The following is a 17,451-nucleotide window of genomic DNA, read 5'->3' on the forward strand; positions in this document are numbered from 1 at the left end:
AAAGACAAAGGCACTCACCAATCAAAACAGTAATGAATACCTAAAGTAACACTCAAAATGGTAATACAGAAAATAATAAACTACAAATCAACTTATATACAGATAAGAACTTCCTAGATGAAAAAGATCACTCAGTCAACAAAAACAGTGCAAGCAAGACACGCTAAAAACCTAACTGTAGCAAAAACACTAAGCAAAGAATCTGCAAAATAAACTTGCATTAGCCAGAGAATGTCCAAAGGTCAAAAACAAAACAACCTCACCCCTACTAATGAACCAGTGCTAACGAAACAGGATGGTGTTCACTATTTAAGTTAACATTAACACAGACAGATCTAGATGCTGCAAAGCACAACTCCAAATGTGCATAGTGCAGACTATGAACCCTAAAACAAATTGCAGAGTGCATAGCCAAGCATCAAACAATAAAAAACACCAACACCTATCTATATAGATTACAAGAATTTAGTATGGGTTTCAGTAAAATTTTCTCATTCAACCCTGACCCCCTATCTGCACAGAATCTAATAATCCATCTCAATTCCATTTTTTCAGTAGAATTACAAAAGTCACCAACCCATAGATCTCATTCAAGTTTTTTCTAAATCCAAAAATTTGAACTTGTGTTTAGGGCCACATTCAATAATATACTTAGCCAAAGCATTAGAGTTGTCATGTATATGTATCCTGTACAAATGCTCCCTTATCCTTTCCATAAATGTCCTATTTGTTTTGCCGATATAAAATTATCTACAGATCTCACAATGAGCTAAATAAACAATGTCCCTGGTTTGGCAGTCTGCTGAAACATCAAACTCAAACTTAATATCGGTGTCAGGATGGATAAACACACCAGCGATATCAACAAAAGAGCAATAATTGCACATCTGACAAGCCTGGTACTTGTTCATTCCTCCACTGAACCTCGATAAAGCTCTTTTTACCATAACAAATAAGTCTTTTCAGTGACTTCCTGTAACAAAAGGAAACACTGCCAGCCCAGCTATCTAGAATTTTGTAAATAATCGTGTCATTTGTGAATATCAACATGATTCATATGCTTGTGCTACAAATGTATTAGAACTGTATGTTGTCTGTATATCAGATTGCTGGTACATAAGAGTGTGTGGTGAAAGGGTTTGTAAAGTACTGAAGATGTATCCACAGTGTATCCTGCTGGAAAAGAACAGAAATGTGTATAGACAATTGTGGCTGTGTAGATGCATATGCTTTAGCAGTGGAAATTGAAACACAGAGGGTTAACTTACAAAACTTTAGAAAAATAGTTAAAAATAAATTACTTTATAATTGTGCCATAAAAATGGTTTCAATGCAGCAAGGAGGCAGTATGTCTAAAACTATGGAGCCTTCTACATTGTCTTGTAATTGTTTTATTGTTTTATGTCTTCCAGCAGTTGCAAACTTCTGAGGGCTATGTATTTTCACAGGGAGATGCTAAATGCTGGCAGATTCTAGCAATGGGGGTTTAGCTTGGGAATTAAAGTCAGATAACAAGTGATGTCATCTTGCAAGCTAACTTAGCAGTAATATTTGGTATATTAATTTAAGAACTGTCTGAGAGAGAAAGAGACCATGCATTCTGTATTTGTCTTTGACCTGACAACATCAGCTGGAAAACCCATTCACCACACTTGCCTTACTCTGGAAGTAAGTTAACTAGGGTACAGGAATTTCTCTTAGATTCAGACAGGAATATAATGACGTATAGCTTAGAGGTTTTCTTTATTCATTTGAGACTGCCCTGCAATGTTGTTTTAAATATTCCTGTGATCATGAACTGGTGTAACTGTGATTATTTACTGAGTATTTTCTTGTTCTTTTATTATTTATTATTAAATATATTTAAAACTTTCATTGTGGCTGATCTGTGTAGAGTCATATTTGTGTTCTGAGAGTACTTGTATCTTTATTTGGTAACACTGTGTGGGCCCCTCCTAATAGCCTTTCTCTTGGTCAAACTACCATTTGGATTACTAGTAACTTTACACAGTAAGATTGGACATCCTTTGCTAAAGGCCTTAGAGTAGCTGATAAGGAGTGGCTGGTGGCAATCAAAACTACCTTGTAGTCTGGGCAGAGGGGACATAGCTAGTAAACCTGTGCCAGCCTTTCCTGTGTGTGTGTGTGTGTGTGTGTGTGTGTGTGTGTGTGTGTGTGTGTGTGTGTGTGTGTGTGTGTGTGTGTGTGTGTGTGTGTGTGTGTGTGTAAATCAAATCTCAAAGAGTGTGTGTGTGTCAGCTATTTGAGCAGGGGCACAAAGCACTGGTTGGACAGAGAGGGTGCTGGAGGTCTTGGCTTGGCCACTCAGCTGAGATCTCAACTCTATAGCTGTGCCAGTGGGGAGTCTTATTGGGGATCTGGAGAAAGAGGGAGAAACCAGTCCCAGACTAACTGTGGTCTCTGCGTGCTCTTAAGGGAAATTGTACTTTGTGTGTGTACTTGTCATCCTCCCAGTGTGTATGTCCCCCATTGTTGCCCGTGGTGAAGACTGAGGCTCCTTGATTACTAGGCCAGTGGTGGGGTGACACACTTCCTGTTTTTAAACCTAAATTGTGGTTCAACTACCTGTTTAATTTTATCATCAGCTAGCAGCACTGACCAATGTTTCCTGATAACATCAGTGACTCGTCTTAACATTGCTAGTATAAAATAATGAAAAAGGAGGGTGATCACCATATAAGTTAACATTAACAAAGACAGATTCAGATGCTGCAGTTTCAGAAAATATGATCTGGCCCTGCTCCTACATAACTCTCCAAGGTCTTTGTGTGCACTTTGTACCTCAATTCTTAAATAACCCCTTTCAAGAAACTCTGATTGGAGACAATGAAGGTCTCTTCTAAAATCAACCTCATTATTATTCAGCCTAGAGACATGCATACCCTGGCCCTTCAAAACATTGTCAAAGACATGTTTTTGATGCATGCTCCTCCTATGTAAAAGTGTGTACCCTCTACAGTTTTTCCTAAAGAGATGTGTGGTGAATGACAGATCAGGTAACCTATTAACCCTTATATCCAAAAACATATACTGTTTCATGAAAAATTAATTGTAAATTTCAGAAAGACTGTGGTGGTGTGTAAAAACTCCACAAAAGCCTCCAACATCTCAACAGGACCACCCCATATCAAATATATGACATCCACGAATTGACCAATAAACTTAACATATGACTCAAACTGATTAGAGATCAGCAGCGAACTGCTTTTCCATTAAGCCAGGACCATATTGGCATAGCTAGTGGCACAAGATGTGCCCATAGCTACACCTTTTTTGTAAATAATATTCCTGGTCAAAAAGGAACACGTTCTTTTCCAGGATAATTTATAAGAAGACAAATCAAATCAGTATGTTAAACATACATATGGCTGTGCATTGTTAAGAGCATCCTGACCAACTCTATCCCTTCTGCATTGGGAATGATAGAAAATAAAGATGTAACATCCAATGTCACCATTAAACAATGGGGGGATAAACTATGGCTATCCATAAACTGAAACAGATCATTCAAGAACTGCTTGAAGTCTTTAAGAACAATATGATATGTATCAAGTACCCTTATTCACTGTTTATCCACATAGATGAAAAAAGGTACAGTGAGTCAGCCCTTCTCCAACACAATGGATCTGAAGAGTGGGCATTCATGGTCCTTATGAATTTTAGGAAGACTCTGAAAGATGGGTATTAATGGATGTTCCACAATCAAATAATTAGAAAGTTCTAAAGTAATAAGCCCACTCAACAGACAATCACGTGGAGCTCTCCGTACAGAGTAAATCATACTCTCATTCTGAGTGTAAGGAACTATGTCATATGTGGAGCTATTTGACAGCATACTATTCAGTGATGCAGTATAGAAAGCATGATCCATGACAACACTAAACCTCCCCTTGTCTGCTGACTTAATAACAATGTCCACGTCATTCTTTAACTGGCTTATAGCTAAGCGTTCTTCTTTGGTGAGATTGTGAAAAGTAGAATCACACCTATTAAAGTCCAAGACCTAAAATAAATAATTTTTACATAACTTACCAAACACTTCTACGTCAGCTGTAAATAAGGTACAAAACAGCTGGGTTTTCTAAAGCAAACCATACTATTATTTTCACCAAACATAATTCTAAGCATCACAGCCCTAATGAATTGTCTTAAGTCAATAACAGCATTCCCATGGTCTGCCCTTTGAGCAGGAAGAAAAGACAAACCCTTGCTCAAGAGAGAAATTCGAGGGTCTGTCAAGGTCTTTCTGGATATGTTCCAGATTATGGACTCCCGATTGACTGCCATATCTGCTTGATTGTCTTGTGCTGGCCGGCTTTCAAAAAGTCTTTCCTTATCTTTCTGCACCTGCTCACTGAATGTTCCTTCACTCTGCCAGACTGCTGGCATATGGAAAGTGGAACTGACGGAAAGACCTGATTCACAATGGTGGAAGAAGTTTTTCTTCTAACATCCATAGTCATAGAAGTAGAAGAAATATCTGAATGAAACAGTTAGAGGGTTGATATTGGCCACAGATGAACTCATCTCACTAGAAATAGAAGTTTGAACTGGTATGGCCACAGGTACAGTATATTCTTGAATGAAGCCTCTTTCACGGTGATAGTATCAGCTCTCTCCATCCCAGGCCAAGAGAAGTAGTGCTCACTTTTGAAGTCACGAATATCTCTACTGAATGTTTTTTTTTCCTCTGTGCTAATTAGCAAGTCTCATATAGGGAAATGGCATAAAGTATCTCATTAAGTGATGTCTCAAACACTTCTGTGGAGGCAGCTGTACTGAGGAGAGCTTGTTGCTGTCTAACCTCCTCGAGAAACTTCTTTTTTCACTTTTACATTTTTGGTAATTTTTCATTCAGTTCCATGTCTAGAATTCTCCACATCTAGAATATACAATCAGTGTATGTCAAAACAGTAAAAAAAGAGGCTCAAATAAGTATTTAAAACTTAATCACACATTACAGTCGTAGTCACAGTATAAATACATCATACCAGTACATACAGCACAGTAAGATTAATCCAGAATTACTATCTTTTCCTCTCTTTCTTTATTTCTTTTCAGTCTCCTCATATTACTTTCCAAAAGTCTAACAACCTCTTGTTCCTCCCTCCTACCCACTTAAGTTCAGGTTTATATTAGATCAGCGAACGCTTAAAAAAGCGAACGCTGATTGATCAAACTTCTGTAAGCAAAGGCTTAAAATCTTTAATTGTAAAAACAGCGATTTTTTTTTCCTAGGGAAAAAAATCGCTGATCCAAAACACATACACGCAACACAAGCACATGAAACAAACAGCAATCCACACACATACACCTAAAATCTGACACCTAACCCTACACTAAACTATATATACACCACTAACTATCCACATACCTTAACCCAAACCCTAACCCTAAGGTCCGTCACTATCGCACACTCACCTCACCCACTCCCTAAACGTAACTCACCTAACCCACCCTAACCCTCACGTCCCCACAATTGTACACATACATAACCCGCGCCCTAACCCTAACTCACCTAACCCACCCTAACACTCACATCCACACAATCGCACACTTACCTGAACCTGACCCGTAACTTTCCACAACAGCACTGAAAATACTGAAGCAACAGAAATGGACAACCAAATTCTTTCCCTAGGAAATAATTTGGGTTTCTGTTGCTTCGACATTTTAAGCTTTCGCTTATATAAGTTCGATCAATCAGCATTCACTTTTTTAAGCGTTCGCTGATCTAATATAGACCCTTAAGTAAATATGCCAAGTCCATTTTTTCCTTTTCTACAGTCACTTCTGGTCCGGCCCCTTCTATTACCATTAAATTTCTCCTTTCAACCATCCAGCAGTAGACAGTAATTCTCCCTAGTTCTCTGTCAACCAATTTTCCATCCATCCCAGAAAGCCAACAATCCTAGTGCCTTGCATACCTCTTTCTTGTAGAATTTCTATCACTTTTCATCCATCTTATTCCAGTCATTTTTCTTTTATTTTTAAGCTTTTCCAAAGTTACACATTAGAATGGTTGGCAATTTCCAGTTCATACCCACTTTTGAAGAAATTCAGTTTTGCTTCTGAGTTCTTTTTGAAGATCTCAAAAATATATTTTTGAGCTCTCCTTTAGATGATTTGGTGCTAAGTTTACACATACGGGCTAAGATTTTTTCCTCCTAAGATATAGTTTGCTTATCGAAGGGTCCTACCACCGGTGTTTATTCCTGAACTTGGCATTGCATTTCTGTTTTATAGGGACTGAAACCTTAATACATGCTTTGAGATGGACATAGAAAGTATCAGTAATTGTGGCAGTGTTTGTGATTGGGTCACTAAGATGAGGAGGAAGCTGAAATTTCATTATGTTATCAGTTAACTGGAGTAGGTCTGCCTTAGAGTAGTTTCTAAAGATAGAAGGTTTTGTAGGAAATCCTGTTTAACCCTAATAGTGAACATCATTGAACAGCAGTCATTTCTGAGCATTAATATGATGAGTGAAGGTGTTGGGTGTAGAGGGGCTATATTAGTGAGAACCAGATTCAATATTTTAGCCCTCATGTTTGGAACTAGAACTAGTTGGTCAAAGGAACTGGCATTAATGAAATTCAGGAATTTTTATTCATTCAAATTAGTGGTGATGTAGGTTCGATAGTAGGTTAGATAGTTGAAGTCACCCAACAGAATAGTGCTGGGTTCATTAGGAGGGCTGCCTGTTTGTTTAGATATGCATTGTGAGTTGCAGGTAACATGAAGGCGGGGCAGTAGTTTCCTATGATGTGGAACAGAATTTTATTTACAGTGAGAAGGATGTGAAGGTGTTCAAGGTCATTGTCCTGCATTATGGGTCTGGAGGAGAAATGGCTTCTTGAGAAGACTGACATGCCACTTCCAGTACCTCCATCATTTTCATCATTAGACCTGACGGTGTGGTAGGCACTAAAACCCTGCACTGCGGGGGTGCTATCACCATTTTAAAACCATGTTTCAGTAACAATATAGATATGTGTATTTTCAAGAGTTAAGAATGCCTGTAAGGCATTCAACTTTCTGTTACATCTTCTAACACTGAGTAGCATTAGCTTTTTGTAGCCTTGATTTTGTCTGACTATGTAGGTAAAGTGAAGAGATAGACTGTACTTAAAATAGGCACTACCAGGGAAGAAAAAGTCCTGGCCATTATATGAAAGCCATGAGGAGAGAGCTGCAGACTATTCCTAGTTAAGTAGTTGAAGATGTCAATCAGCTCCTCACAGGCTGAAATATCATGGACCCTTCCTTGGATGACACCAGTACTTAAGCCGATGCTTAAAATCAATTATCTTTTGATGATATTGTGGCATCATTCATGGTGATAGTAGAATACTTTTCAAGGCTATTTTCATACCAAGGTCCAATGCATATTTATTGATTTCTATCATGTCCATCGTCATATGTTCCAAGGGGATGTGTCGCAAGTCATTTACTCCCACCTGCACAATTAGCAGGTCATATATGTACTTAGGTTGAGGAGACTTGAGAACCCTAGTGGCACTGCATATCTTGGCACCTAAGAGGCAGCTTAACCATCACCCTGTCTTTACTTAGCCTGTCAAGTGCTGCATCTGAGTGTCTGAGTATGAAATCACCTATGACCAGGATGTTGCCAGTTATATTGTCTTGGTCTTGATGCCTTAAGGTTTCTGTTTGCCAGATAAGTGACCTCTTTCTGTAATTGTGATAGAATGTGTTGCATGCTTATTTTGATCTGTCAGTGAGGGGTTGTATGCAGGAGGTAGATTTGCGGGCTTTGGCTGATGTCCAGACCTAGGAGATCTAGGATGCTTAGGCAGATATTTTTAATGGCATAAGCATATGACAGTTTTGTATTGACAGTCTGAGGATGTTGCATAGGTGTGGTTGGGAGTTAACTAGTGTTTTGCTCACTTTATGCAATTGGTTGTGAGAATGATGTCCCCAGTTTTGTTAAGCATTACTTTTCGCACATACAGTGTCTCTTGGGTTGATCAGGAGTTCATTTTTAGTGAACATGTAACAGTAGTTCTTACACTGCCTTAAGAAACTAAGTGCTATAAGGCTGGCAATAGAAGGGGGTCAGAAAACCGTCTCCCCATGTTGACCAAGGCAGCCATGCACTGAAAATCAATGAAAGGAAATGAAGAGGTGTGTCAGTGTTTAGAGGGAACGTTTGTTGTACTGGTGATGCTTCACATACCTGCCCATACAGATAAGTACAGCTAGTAGCTGGGCTGCACAGACACATGCAGGTAAGAGGAAAGTGCAAGCTGTTTACAGAGAACATAACTGGGTGTCTCCCTCACAGGATTTAGAAGAAGGTTCACTTCCACTATTAGCAGTAAAGTAGCTAGGGTGGGGTGAACAGGCCAATTTCCTCAAGTGGTGCTTGTGTATACTTGGACACACTGCTAACGGGATCTGTTGGGGAAAATGTTTCATTCTAGAGTTTGTGCATACATGGGCAGACTGTTGAAAGAGTCAGGGGGACATCACTCATTTTGGTGCTTTGGCATATATGGATAAACTGCTGAAGGGATCGCTGGGGAAAATGTTTCATTTTGATGTCAGTGAAATGCTTGTGCATACATGGAAAAACTACTAAAAGGTTCATTGGAGGGGACATGATTCATTCTGGTGGTTTTACATACATGGATAAATTGTTGAAGGGATCATTGGAGGAAGTGTTTAATTTTGAAATCAATGAAATATTTGCGCATACATGGACAAACTACTGAAGGGAATTCCAGGACATTTATAGAAAGAAACCAAACAATACAGCTATACTCCTTGACAGGCAGCAATTTAGCAAAGCCAAGCATAATTTTAATGTATATAATTCATGATTTTAAAACAAGGATGTAGTAAATTCTTCCACTATGACTCATCATAGATTAAATCCCTGAACATCCTGGCTCACTGAAATTTAAGTATTTTTTGCAAGGGGGTGGCTCCCCTGCCACCCAGTGTGGGAGTGAGCCACCCACATCCTCCAAATTTCTATTACTAATCTTCTCTTGGTTATTGAAACAAAAATAACATGTGTCACTGTTTCTTATTAAAGCAATGTCTGGGGGCATACTTTTCAACTTCTAAGTGCAAGAAATCTGGACAAAGCCTAAAATAATGGGGTCAAAGGCCCAAACATAGAGTCAGATTTTAAATATTGCTCTTATAAAGTTTAAACTTAGAAAGTTGCTAGAATAACATGATTTGTATTAGTATGCATTTTCTGAAGGAAATGAAGTCTAGAACACAAATGTGTGTCATTATTTAATGAGCTCAGTCCTCACTGATTTGCCAGAAAAACACAAATTTTATGAGGTGAAAATCCAGGCAGTTGAGACTTATGGTCAAGGGCCAGGGCTAAGTATTCAGCACATGTCGCTTAATTCTTTGAACGTCCTTTTTGTTGTCTAGGTGAAATAAGGGGAAACATCAATTAAAAAATGAGTCCTTACTGTACTCTGTGTTCTTAATAGGCTCCTTGAGGTGTCCTTTAGAGCACCTTGAAATAACCATGATTATTGCAGATTTGAAGAATAACAAATTGTGCTGCCCAAAGTATTACACTGTATGTCTGAGCCAGAGATTGGTGTAGGCCTTTGGAAACTTTTCTTCTTCCTTTGGTGTTTAAGCAGCTGAAGAGTATCACACATTAGGATAGGTATATGTAATGCAGTATACAGATAGTTATTGGATTTGATATTTAGGATTATTACTGGGTTTTTATAAAATGTGTTTTATAATTAAAATGAAGCTTAATTTAGCTCAGACACTTCCTGTATTGATGACTAGCATGATAATAGGATATATGCCTATCATAGTTTGTTTTGTGCAGTAACAAAAGAATTGTGTGTGTGGGTATGCTCATGTGTGTGTAAGCACATAGGTTAGTACTAGGCTATCTAAATTTGTTGACCATTTTATGCCTAACTAAATTTCCCATCTCAAAGGTAAGACACAAAGCCTGTACCTTATGTGTATGAGATGATCCCAGTATGGCTTATACTGTCAGAAGCAATTTAATCCAAGGGACTAATTTGTTTTCCTTTTTTTAATAATTTATTTTATTTCTTCTGCTGCTTACTTGTTTACACTTTGCATTTGCCTTTATTTAGTTTGTTATGTTTGGGGATCATTCATAACTGAAATAAGGCACTCCGATGTACAGTCACTATTGTCTAGTAGAGCACACCTCTGTTACTAAACAGTAAGTGTAAGTGTCCAGTATCTTAGTATGCCACAGGGGAATGCTGTTAGCAGGCAATAAAGCACACATAGCTGTGTAGATGATGTAGTGTTCACTGACCTAGCACTCACTATTAAAACAATGTGTTACAAGGAGTTGTCAGTATGATGCAAACTTCAGATACAAATGGTGTTGCAATGCACACTAAACATTTTTTTGGACAGTAAACAATTAAGGGTCAGGGTGTATGTATTAGCTGCTTCTCCCTTTGGGCATGATTTTTCTGTCTGTGTCACAGACACAGTTAGTTCATGTTTTTCTGTGTTGCAGTTCATATTTACTGAGCTATTAATAGCATAATTTGTTATGCTGCTGTTGGGGTTTGGACTGTGCCTGCAAAGAGATGCAAATTGTGCTGAATTCTGATTTATGTTTAAAATATGTGTGGTTTATTTAAATTGCTAAAGCTGTGTTGTGCATCATATGATGGTTAAATGACTAATTTTGAAAATGTGTTAAACTTTCAATAAAACTTCATGTTTGGGCATGCTTTGGAGGCTAATGGTCTATGTTTGTGTGAAAAGTTATTGTCAAGGCAATTTTCCCACCCCTGTTCAATTATTATTATTATTACTTTTGTTCTGTAGACAGGGGGAGGGGGTGCCACATAAAGGTATCACCTTGGGCTCCAAACTGGCCTAGCTTTTCCTCTGACTAATAGCATGTAAGAGAAGGAAATTACTTGTGCACAGTACTTGCTATGGAACAACTTCTACTGCAGTCTGAAGAGCTGCCCTCAGGGTAGCTCTGTGCAATAACTAGTAAACAAGACAACAAGAGATACAATGAAAAATAAGTGAAACCTGAATCCAAAGTGCTCACAGCTACCAGGGACATGCAGCAATTAGTCCAACTCTCACTTAAGAGTAACAACCACTACACCTAGAGAAATAAATTAGCTCACAAAAAGCAGAAGATGGTAAAACAGTGCAGAAAAACAGTTGGCAAATGGCAAAACACAACTTAAAATGACAAAAACAGGTCATGCATTTGTTTTGTAGTGGGCTTTTTGAGTGGTTTAGGTTTTAATCACTGACTTTCCCCTGTGGCAGCTCATTTCTACATGTATAAATATTTCATGGCCATATCTAAAAAAATCTACATCCAAAAATGAATTTCTTCTCTTACTTATCACTTCCATTGTTAAATAGCTGAGTCAGGTTTCTGATTCAGAACTCTGACTTGTAAGACTTTTTGCATTTTTTAAACAAATACAGCTGGTTGCTAAATAAAAGTTATGTACTTACCATTGTCTTCTTTCATCTATCTCAGCTGTTGTGTATACTGGATTCAAATAGATCCAAGGCCAGCAACTTTCATACTCCCATATCCAAGGCTGAGGTCCTTCCCCTGTACCCATAATTCCCCTCTACCCTCACAGTTCCTAGATTTTGTTTGCTGCTTGTGACTCTCAGACATAATGCCAGGGCTCAGTACTTTGACACGTTGCTGTTTTCAGATAAGTGATTTCTTATCTTTTCTTCTTTCTACAGATAGATTTTCCCATGATATAAATATAGTAGTAGTTCCTGTGCTTGGTTTTCAGTATGTTTCCAACTCATGTCTCTCTCTCCCCTATACATTATATGGAAAAAATCCTTGTTGCTAGATATTTTCCCTGTCTAGCTGGTTTACTCTAGTGGTTCCTAAGTCATGTTGTTTTTCCTGGCTGCGTACTTCTAGTTTGGTAGTTGTTTAGGCTTCTTGTATTGTTTTGTGTTAGTGATTTTGACTGCTGTCTCCCAAAATGCTTGGCAAAATGTGTTTTGTATGTTCCAAGATGTTGCATGGTTTAAGAAGTCATTTATGTACAAGAGTCGTAGAAACATAGGAGCAACGGTAGGCAACCAATCACAGGAACCATAAGATGTCTAACCGTATACATCCTTAAATGTACTTGCCACCCTTTATGAGTGCTAATAATGCCCACCTCCCAAATCAGGCAGGTCTGTACATAATTGTGTTGTGTTACAGTCTTGTGCCACTAGGTGGAGATAGAGGAAGGCAGAAGGAGGGAGACGGGGTCAGTGGATATTATAAGGAATGGATGTTCCTGTTCCTGTTGGACTGATGTTTCTGTCCCTGTTGTTGCTTCGAATGGTTGGATTAAAATCTTTAATATTGAACGTGGAGTCTGTCTATATTAATCATCTGACAACTTAACAAATTGCCCTGATACAAACTTATGTCTACTCATCCAAGCAACAAGACTAGCCTTAAAATCAGACAAAGTAGTACTTTGCTTGACCTATAGTGCTAACTTTAACATTGGCTGGGAATACATTGAGTAATGGACCTATCCCTTCAGTGAGTCTCGTTTATTTGTTGGTGTAAATTTATGCCTCTTTTAAAGGTGTTTGTACAGTCACTTGTATGAAGAAATAGAAGATCAAGTAGGACTGGATCTTTTGTGACTTGAAAGATAAAACATAAATCACCTAGGAGTAGCTGGCAGGCTATCAGGTATAAAGAGAGTTTTATTAATCTATTGGGATAGTTGAAGGATCTAAGGCTTTTCATTTTTTTGGTTAAAATCATTAGGACCTTTTCAGATGAGTAATATGCTTGAATTTGAACATATCAAAGGGGGCAATGTATTTGATGACAGGTCTGATAAAGGAAGAGTACACTAGTAAGATGACCTCTTTGGATTGTAAAAATATTCCCCTGAAAATTAATTGGGCAAATAGAATGACTTTCTGACTATAGTGGAAACATGAAGATCAAATGAAGACCAAATGACAGAGTATTGTCCACATAAGTACCTAGGTCTCTTATAACTGTATCTGTTTGAAGAGGAGTACCACTTATAACATATGAGGAGGGAACAGCTTGTTTTGCCAGACGCCACAATGCTGCACTTTTTTCCATTTAGTTAGAACATTTTCAGCACACCAGATATCTGCATATTACAGTCCTTTTTGGAGCAGTTTAGTATCACTTTTTAAGAATACTGCCATGAGGGAGAGTGTCAAAAACCGTGGCCAAGTCAAAATAAGCCTGCAAAGAGTGACTCCTGTCTACTCTGTAACCTTTTCAAAAAAGTTTACTAGGTTCAGGAAACAGTACCTGCCCCTCAGAACCAAACTGAGTGGGTCTAGATCAGTTGTTACCTATGTCTTTATAAATGAGTTCTGTTTTGATACGTTCCGTGGCTTTGCATATAAATTCAGGGAGGCTGATGAGCCTATAATTACCTGGTCTGTAAAGGGTCTTGTGTAGAGAAGTCACAGTGGTTGTTCTCCAGACATCAGGGACAAACCCTGCAGATAGACTATGGCTCAGATAGTGCATACTTGGCACTTATAAAGATGCTCCTTGGTATGATATTTGGTCCAACAGAAATATTAGTTTTAGCCTTTGACAGGAATTTTAAGACTTTTTAAAGATGATTACTTGGGAAACTAAATTTTTATAGACAGTGAGTGCAATAGTGAAGGTAAGTGGGGTAAAGTTAGCACTAAATTTGTCTGCTAACGTATTGGCTATATCCTTGGGGACTGGAATAGGTGATATTACCATGGATGAACTCAGTGCATTGTTGAAACTATTCATTAATTTCGAGATACAATTGAAGAAATAACTGTAGTTTCCTTCAGAATCTGTACTGACCTTAAGTTTATACTCTGCTTTACATTTTCTAATAGTGTTTTTAAGATGCTTGCTGGTGTGTCTCAGTGTAGTTTTGAGCTAGGTCGATGTGGATTACTTACAGCTTTTCATCGCTTTCCTTCTTTTGTTGTTCAGTTTATTAATATGAGAGTTCCACCAATGAGGCTTCCACATTCACAACTTAGTAAGTCAAATACATTTCTCAGGACCAATCCAAACATTGCCATCCCTCCTCCAAGGAAATACAGCATAAGATGACTCTACCCCCCCCCCCAAGGATAGGCACACCCAGCTTCTCCATGCTAGCTTCTGTAGGTATCCATGTTGCTAATCAAACATGGATGGCCTGGGCTTTATCCCCTACACGAGTGAAGCTGACTTTCAGTTCACAAACTTTGTCAAGGATGTCAAAGTGACATTTATGAATTCACTCTTGCAGAGTCTCGACCTATTTGGACATGACATTAAAGCTCACTTTGAGAATAGCCACTGATGCAAAATTTCAAATTCCCTAACACATTTTTTCTGGGATGCAAAGGAGCCCACACCAGTGATGGTTTAGGTGTAGCCAACAGCAGCAAAAACATCAGTCTGTAAAAAGTAAAAAATATAACTTTTGAAAGAGTCACTGACCCCTGAGGGATGATTGCCTAGCAGCAGCAGGGAGGCTACAATATACCTTTGGGTGATCATCAGCAGAATACAAGCCTTGGCTGCTGTCCTATGAAGGCAGTTGGGAGTTATGTGTCTCCACATTCCTGCACAAGTGACTATCACTCAAGGCATGTTGAATTGGACAGTGATATCCAGAGTACATACAATTCTGACTTGGTCTAGAGGCTTATATTTACTTTTGTATGCCTTGCATGATATACTGATATCTGTAGAGGAAGGTCCCTAATGGTGCATTGTGGCTAACTAGGGAGGGACTTAGTAGCCTAAGAAAGCTTCAGTTGCTTTTTTCAAGGTGCATTTTGCCTCTGTGCCTGGTGACTATCAAGCCTCCCCAAGTCAGACATGCTCTTTCATTCCCTTACCTAGGAATGTCATTTGGAATTAGCATGAGAGCTGTCTGACTGAGGCCATAATTTAAGCAACCCTGAGAGTGCTTTGTGCCTCTCCCTGTGAGAGTGGGCACTGCTGAGGAGGTTGGTGCCCACAGTCATAGCCACAGCCAGATGCATCTGGCTTATACACCCCAGGACTGGGGCCAGAAACAGACCTATCTATCTATATCCAGCCATTACTAAGGGCATTTTCTTCCACCAGCTAGGTGAGTCTGGCTTATCCCTCAGACTGGGACCCCAACAGGATCCTTCTAGCTTCAGCTAACATCCTCTAAACAGTGGCTTTCATCATTTATTATAGAGACATTTACCCCTGCCCCAATCCCTGCTCCTTGCGGTGACATAGGCACAGCATTAGGGATTGCAATGCCCTCTCGCTAACATGCCTTTGAGAGCTATGATCACCAGTTTGGGATTCGAAGCTTATGTCCTCCTAGACAACAGATTCTGTGCAGGCCACCACCTGCACAAGAGCACAGACTGGGAACCACCATACCCACTCCTATCAGAATACTTGAGCTGATCCTGCTGTTCACTGCCCGCCCCCCACAGTCCTCTGTCTCTTCATATGGGTGATAGGCAGGACTTTATCTTTCTATGCCACAGATGTGGCAGAATCTAAGACAAAATTTTGGTTATGCTCTTGTTTAACCTATCCAGGGGTGAAAATCATTCTGTAAAACTATTCTAGTAAATTGGAATGCCTTATCCCAAGGCATTAAATGTATTAATGAGCATAAGCATAGTGTATTCAGGGGAAACAAACTGAATTTAAATTGCTTGAAGAGCTGTCAGCTAATTAGCTCACTTAACAGACGTTAAAATAACATAAATAAATTACCACTGTGTAACTTAATTTTTTTATAATTTGCATTTTATGTATTTTATAAATATATACACAACAATTCTGTTTGATTGAAAAACTGGACCAGCTGAGCTGTGTGGACAACATATACACACACACACACACACACACACACACACACACACACACACACACACACACACACACACACACACACATTGATATCAATTACAGTGTGTAATGGAGGCAGTACTGGAGGTAAGAAGAAGGTAAATTGTAGCAAGAGGAAAATTGCAGACCAATACTCACTGTTTACAGGTGGCAATTGGAGAAATGCAAATGCAGAAGAACAGAAGAGGAAAGGAAGCCATGGCAACAGAGGAAAGAACAGGAACTAATTAGATATTTTTGTCAAGAATGGGAAGGGAGATTTACAGCATGTGGGAAAAATTTGCTTGAAAATTATCCCATTGAAGGTATGATAAAGATCTTGATTTTTGTAGCAGGCACACAGGCAGGCCTGGTTGGCCAGATATCAAGACCAGATAATTGACATGTTGACTTACATCATTACAGCCACACACTATTACATGCCAATATACTTTTTACTGTCAACAACAACTGAGACAGAGAGAAGTTAATCTCACAAACTTAAAGAGCGTTTCTGTTTTTGTGGAATGGATCACCTTGTTCCAGCCTTTCTTATGATTCTTTATCAGTTTTCAAATGTAGACATGAACATATATGGGCAATGCAAAATACATATTAGTTGGTAAATGGGTAGACCATTCAGGACTTCTGAATAGATGTCTGGTAAGAAGAATGATTTAAGTGAGGAATGGGCTTTACATGTAATAGAAGCAAAGCTTTATGTGTTCTGTTTTTTAGTTTTTAATATGAAGTCATGGAACTTTAATGTGTGTGGAAATGGTGAATCAGGGTGAAAGAATGGACCAGGCTGAATGGTACATTTAATTCACCACCTCTGCAACAAATGAACCGTCAGTTTGTTCTGTATCATTGAAAACCAGACTCCTTTTGTTTGCTGGAAATGAGCTAAAAAGGCATTCCTTATTTCACAGCAAATTCCTTAAAGCATTTCTTTTACAGTGCCTTGTCAGTATTTATTTTTTCAAAGAGGTCCTGTTTGTGAAGGTATTGGTTATAGCCAGCCTACCTCTCTCTCTCAGCTTCTGTCCCTGCAGTTTGTATACAGAATGCTCAGAATCCAAGAAGAGAAAATAAACTTTCTTTTCAGTACCAGGTTTATTTTAGTCATCCACTACCTTTGGTGGTGTCTGCCTTTCCTTCACACATGTACACCAATGCTGTAATATAGAAAAGCAGACTTGAGTAAACCCCCTCCTTGTTTGGTTAGGTTCATTTGTCTGATTATTTTGACTGGTGTCTAAATCATAAAAACTCTGCATCAGCCCTACTCTTATATTTTTTAGCTGAATGGCAGACTGATATAGAGACCATATGAAAGTAGGTGTTGCAGTCTAGCTTACTTTACTCTTTAACATGTCTTTGGACTTCAAGAATTCAGATTTTGCCAGATTTCTGCAGTCAGTGTAGGAGAGAAAGACCAATTCAACTGCAGCATTACACACTCATAGTTAATCCCCTACAAACTTTTAAGTAGAAATAAAATGGCTAGACAGCACAAAAATCCCTAGCTGAAAAGCATA

Source organism: Protopterus annectens, chromosome 6.part0 (assembly GCF_019279795.1).
Source record: "Protopterus annectens isolate FY-2018-M chromosome 6.part0, PAN1.0, whole genome shotgun sequence".
In the NCBI taxonomy this organism is placed as follows: domain Eukaryota; kingdom Metazoa; phylum Chordata; order Ceratodontiformes; family Protopteridae; genus Protopterus; species Protopterus annectens.